At 46.4% G+C, this 6,000-nt stretch overlaps 1 protein-coding gene across 1 annotated transcript in view; it reads right to left on the bottom strand.

The window, feature by feature from the left end:
• The window catches only part of EVA1A (eva-1 homolog A, regulator of programmed cell death), a 323,709-nt gene that overhangs the window by 178,270 nt on the left and 139,439 nt on the right, over nt 1-6,000 (bottom strand). The window lies entirely within an intron of this gene.

Raw genomic sequence — 6,000 nt, 5'->3', positions numbered from 1 at the left:
TTGGACCTCCCTCATTTACACCACAAACCCTAGAGAAATGTGTCCGGAAGACTGGAGACTCAAGCAGAAATGGGAACCCCCTGCAAAATACCTGGAGGCCTGCTTGGGTGCCGTGGTAACTCTTAAAATCTGTTAAAGGAATTTGACCTTGTTTGATATTGTTTTAATGCAGCTTCTAGTTTGTGGCCAACATGCAGTGACAAGGCAATGTTCTAACTTTACAATTAGAATGCATAATATATGACAATATCCCATTACTTCAAGCTATGTGAACTCATCCATTTTCTTCCTGGAAATTCTCCCACAACAGCACATAAGAACTTCTACCATTGATCAGAAATGATGTTTCATTTCTTGCCAAATGTAGCTTTTTGTAGCCAGTGACAGTGACTTCCTGCCCTCAAACATAAGAAATATGGGCACCTATACACATGCAGTGAGGCTGCTCTGATGCACTGTAGTTACAGCATGTTGGTGCAGATTTGATTAATCGAGTCTGCTGGAGTGTGGTAATAACCACGCTCCTGCAGACTCCAACGTCACATGTATCAGCATCCCCACGCTAAAAAATGCCAGCGGAGGCACTTTAACTAAAGCTCGTTTAACAAGCTTTAGTTAAAGTGCTCTGACCACCATTTTTCAGTGTGGGGACGCTGATACACATGACACTCCGGGAGCTTTAATTAGACCAGCTCTTGGCGCTGCTCCTCCCAGAGCACATATAAAAATGCCCTATATGTTTGCCCCAGTATCCTGCGGTCCTAGGAGCTGAAATTCCTAAATTCTAATTCAGTCTCTGGCACCTATTCTCCATAGCACCGGATTAGTGATTTAGTCCCCCAGTAAACATTGTTATTGCGTCATTGTGAGCATATAATTAACACCAGCAAAGTCAGTGGGATAACTCGCATGTTTAAAATTAAACACGCCCTGAAGTATTTTGCTGGATCCAGGCTGTAGCTGCCTTCCCTCCTTTTCTCCATCTCAAAATAATGATACCTTCCAGCGATGGCGTGTTCTTGTTAGGATTAATGTTCATAACATGGTTCAGTAGCACTATCATCTTCAGCATATATTATTTTTGTGCTTGAACATCTGCACTTCAAGGTGATGTGCATGATAAACAGCACAGCACTGAAGGTACATTATACCCCCTGGACATTTGGCAGCTCCACTACAGTTATTTGTCTAACCTTTTAGTATATGTTGTGGATGATCAATAGCATTACGATAGTAAACCATAAAGGAGTGAGCATCAGAAGGCAAAAGCTTTACAGTGTGTTTCAAATTCCCCCTCATTTGTCTACTGATTAATTACCTTGTACTTGTATATGAGTAAAGGAAAAAAGTTAAATCCTTCAAGTGGCTTCTCTTGAAATAAACTTGTCACAGGAACACTCAGACTGAGAAGACCATGAAAAAACACGATAAAGTATCAAGAGATTCACAGCACACACTTTTTGAAGTTTCAAGGTTAGAAAAGGTTCGTCATTTTTTAATAATTTTTTAATAATTTTCCCCATATTCTTTGCCTTGTCACTGCATGTTGGCCACAAACTAGAAGCTGCATTAAAAGAGCATCAAATAAGGTCAAATTCCTTTAATGGATTTTAAGAGTTACCACGGCACCCAAGCAGGCCTCCAGCTATTTTGCAGGGAGTTCCCATTTCTGCTTGAAGCTCCAGTTTTCCAAGCACATTTCCCCTAGGGATTCAGTTGTAAATGAGGGAGCTCCAAACAGGTTTTGCAGGACACAGCCACTTTCATGACACTTGTGTTGCAGCTAGGGTTGAAGATTTGGAAGAGGGGGAAAACTGAGACCCTATGGCGCTACTGACCCTATCACCTTTCTCTTCTCAGGAGCTAACAAAGTTTAACATAAGTTAGACAGAAATAAAATATGCTCAGCATGGTTTACCATGCAGGTTTATCAGGCATAACTTTACAATTCCTATATCATTCACAAGTGGCAGAACACTCTGTCATCCTGAACTTCATAAGGCCAAAACTACCATGTGCATGTTATATATGTTATTGTTTTGTAGGAGACAGAGTTAAGTTCAGACCTCCATCCATCATCGTGTTTCTCACCCCCACCGCATCCAAGCAGCTAGAAGTCATGGATGGATTTTATCCTCATAGCACTCCCATGATGTTGGGAAGGAGCACACTAGGAATTAGGTGCTGTCTGGTTGTCTCAGTCCTACTCAAATGTCCTATTCACCACACCACCCATCCTCACATCCATCATCCCTTATTTTCTACATATATATGTTATATATATGTGTATATACACACACACATATATACATACACACATACACACATATTTAGAAAGAAAGACATGTTTACATGGCTTCCCTACCAACCACAGGCAGGGGCGATGCGTAGGAGGTGCACGCGGGTGCACGTGCACTCCCTGAGCATGGCGGTGCACCCCTTGCAAAAAGGCACCTGTCAGCAGCACCTGTGGGTGGTCCGTGATCTCTGCTGGCCGCCACCAACAGCTGCGGGTGGTCACCAACCCTTGGTCAGTGCTCACCACCCCTTCCTGATGCCAACAGCACCGGCAGCGTCTGTGGGAGCTCCCAGTTTGCCACCGCCGCACTCCTGCCGCCACCATGCCCCCCCAGCTGCCAAGGGCAGGCGCCATTCATGACCACAGGACTAATACCAATAAAACTAGCCCTGCCCACTCACTCCACTCAGCCAGCCCGCAGAGCGACAAGTTGGCAAAGCAGATTGCTCAGGAGTTGCCCTGAACAGCCTTGAGCACACACCCAAACCCCATGTCCTGACTTTCCCCGGGGCATGCCCTCAGGGCCTGTTCTGAGCTGAACACCCTGCCAAATTACCAGTCTGGTGGGAGTGAATAAGTTGGACATATTTTTTTTGGCACTGATCCTGCAGTCAGAAGAAAGGCCGTATGCATGTAGCCCTAAATTTCCTAGTTCTTTCTCAAAAGGACCATGCATTTTGTTTTAAGGAGGTTGGAAGAAAATCTGCCCAAACACCTAGGATGGAAAGAGGTGGCAAGGGGGAACCATGACCAACTTTTTCATCTCAAAAACAAACATGAGGATTTTCTTTTCTCATCAGTCACTTGCTCAGAATGCCTGAATAAATAATGTCAGACTTAGCCATCAGCAATCCCTCACGAAGAGTCTCTTTGCTCAATCCAGTTCCTCATCTACAAATTACCTGTCCCATGAAATTCAAAGTTGCATGTGCTTAGACTGACAAAGTTCTTTGGGTAAATCCAATATTTTTTATTAGACCAACTCAAATAGTTGGGAAAAAAAATCTTCTTTGCAAGCTTTCGGACACAAACACCCTTCGTCGGGCTGGGGAAGCACCTGATGTGTGCAGTTGGTGTGTGTGCGTGCTCTTCCTGGATGGCATGAATAGTGAAGAAGCCAGAGGCTGGGCTGCATGCAAGAAAGCTTAGACTGTGACTTGAATCACATTCAGGTGGACTGGATGGCTCCACTGGGGTTTGCAGCCTGTAGTTTATTTGTAAAATCAGTTCTTTTCTGACACTCAAAATCAAGTGCTGTCCCATCATGACTGCAGACTGCACAACCTTGAAGAACTGCAGAGCAACATTTTCAAACTAGAGGAAGCCTTGATTTACAAATCATGGCATTTTTTAATCTACTCCTGGAGGAACGCTGCTGCTTGCTGGCTAGCCAGCCTCACAGTAGGAGTACATTCTCCGAATAAGGATGTGGGAACTATTTGTGCAGCTCTTATGATGGTTAACAGCAACTAGGAGCAGAGGCCCCCCTATATCTCGGTGCTGAAAACCTATCTGTGGATTCTCTATTCCTCTGTGCAGTGTCTTGGGAAATACGAGGCTTTGGCAGTGAAGCACAGAGAATATGCACCTTTGCTTGATGTGGGATGCATTTTACATCAGTTTTTCCTGTGCTGTGTGTATTTGGAGCCAGTGTAGGAGTTGTAACCACTGCTAAAATTCACCTCCGTGTCCTCCATCTTGCGCCACCTCCCACAGGATCTTCATGCATAAAATAGATGAAGGGAAGTCAGGGCAAGCTGTCCATGAAGGACAAGGAGAGAGAACACATAACACGGGTAGTATCATTACTCACTTCTGGCCAGGTTGACAAGCCACTGAAACATATACTCAGCAGTTTTAGGTGCTCACTCCTGAAGAAGGAAGAAATTTAGGGGTTGAAGAGGCATCTGCCACTCCTACAGATCTACCTAAGCATCCACTGGCACACAGTCTCCACAGGCTTTCAACCCTGTACTGCATTTAGAGTATTTAATGGGATCATCCCAGTGGGAGATGTATAAAAAACTTATGTTTCTACCTTCATACACCGAGTCTAACTCCTTAGAAGGCTCCTCAAAATCCCTCCATATCCCAGCCACAAGATCAGAGCATCTCCAAATGCAGAGCACAGCACATTTCATTCCCCCCCCCATTCCCAGGCACCAGAAAGAGCCACCTACGCACTCTCTCTCCTGGCACAAAAATATTTCCACTCCCCTCTAGCAGTTACGTGTTCCTCTGGTTTCATGCCTGGTATGAAACAGTCTTAGGTTTCCTGCTTGGCAAGGCTAATTTAACAGAGTAAAAATAGTTTCCACCATTATTTTAGACCTGAGCAGCTGCACACATATGGATTTTTGCTTCAATCAAATCATGAGACACTCTTAGGATGGGTCCACAGCAATAAGTTTGATGCCAACCTCTCTAGCTACCCAGGCCCATCATAACCCAGGTGCTACATTATTGTAGAGGTCACCTCCTCCTATATCTCCTCCTGTGAAGGGCTGGCTGGGAAAAGCAAGAGAGCAATGAATTTTAGGTAGCGTAACAGTCAACAAACTGCAGCCTCCTGGCTGTCATATTTATTTCACGGCTTTCTCTCCCCATTGCAGCATTGCTCTACCCTCACCAGCTCCTTACCTCCAACAGGGCTGATTCTTAGTTACAGAAGTGCGAGCCCACTGGTTCCCAGAAAGTCGCACCTGTGCATTGAGCTGAGAGCAGAATCCGGCTACGTGCTGCTCTCCTTCAGTGCCAAAAGGAGGATGCCATTGTGCAGCAGCACTCATGCAAGAGATCTCAGCTCCTTTCTATTTTGCTACCTGCACATGCCTGTTTCCACATATAGACCAAAAACAGAAGTAGAAAAGCGGAGGTTTGCCATGGGGTTCAGAGCAGAACGGTGGTGTTAACTGCTCAGCTGTGCTGCAGGTGCTTGGATTCTTGCACGGATGCAACAAAAGTGCAGGCCAACCTGTACGTATAACTTGACTGGTTCAATTCTAGTTGTGGTTTCTTAGGCTATAAAACAGACATCATCCTTGAAGTGGGTGACTGACAGACATCAACTGTTGTCCCGCAGGGTTGGGCCCCTGCCAGTCCCAGGGTTTCAAGGGTCTGGCCCTGCAGGACAGCTGCTAACAGGATGCCTCCAGGGTTCTCCTGCTTGCAGATGCATGCCCCGGGGTGCTGCTGCACCCAGACTCAGGACACACCTCTGCAAGCGGGGAAACTCCAGGGGAGCCCCAGTTCCAGATCAGTATCCCGAGTCGGGGCATGGCAGCACATTACATGTGCCTGGGAGATTCCCAGGGCATGCCTCTGCAAGCAGGGAATCTTGGGCAAGTGTTCCCCAGGCTTCAGGATCCCAGATCCTGTAGGGAGATTCCCAGTGCATTCAGGATTGGGTCCTGAAACCCCAGGAGGGCCTGCCCAGGGTGACTGGAGAGTGCTAGCAGCCCAGAGCCACCCAGACTCTCCTGCCATAAGGCAAACAAGTATCTGGCACAATAAAGCAGCACACATTTTTACTACCTATTGTTGAAGCCACACTTCTGGGCGTTTGTGGTACAACAAGGGGCAAGATTTCCTCTAAGGTGCACGCATGCACAGCTGCGCACAACAAAAAATGCAGCTGCGCGCAGCCTTTTCAAGGCCGCGAACCAGGAGAGGCTGGAGCTGGAGCCTCCACCGTCTCCGGG

The sequence above is a fragment of the Alligator sinensis genome, unplaced genomic scaffold (genome assembly GCF_000455745.1).
Source record: "Alligator sinensis unplaced genomic scaffold, ASM45574v1 scaffold300_1, whole genome shotgun sequence".
In the NCBI taxonomy this organism is placed as follows: domain Eukaryota; kingdom Metazoa; phylum Chordata; order Crocodylia; family Alligatoridae; genus Alligator; species Alligator sinensis.
Note: the sequence above shows the minus strand (reverse complement) of the source record. Positions and strands in the feature narration are given on the sequence as shown.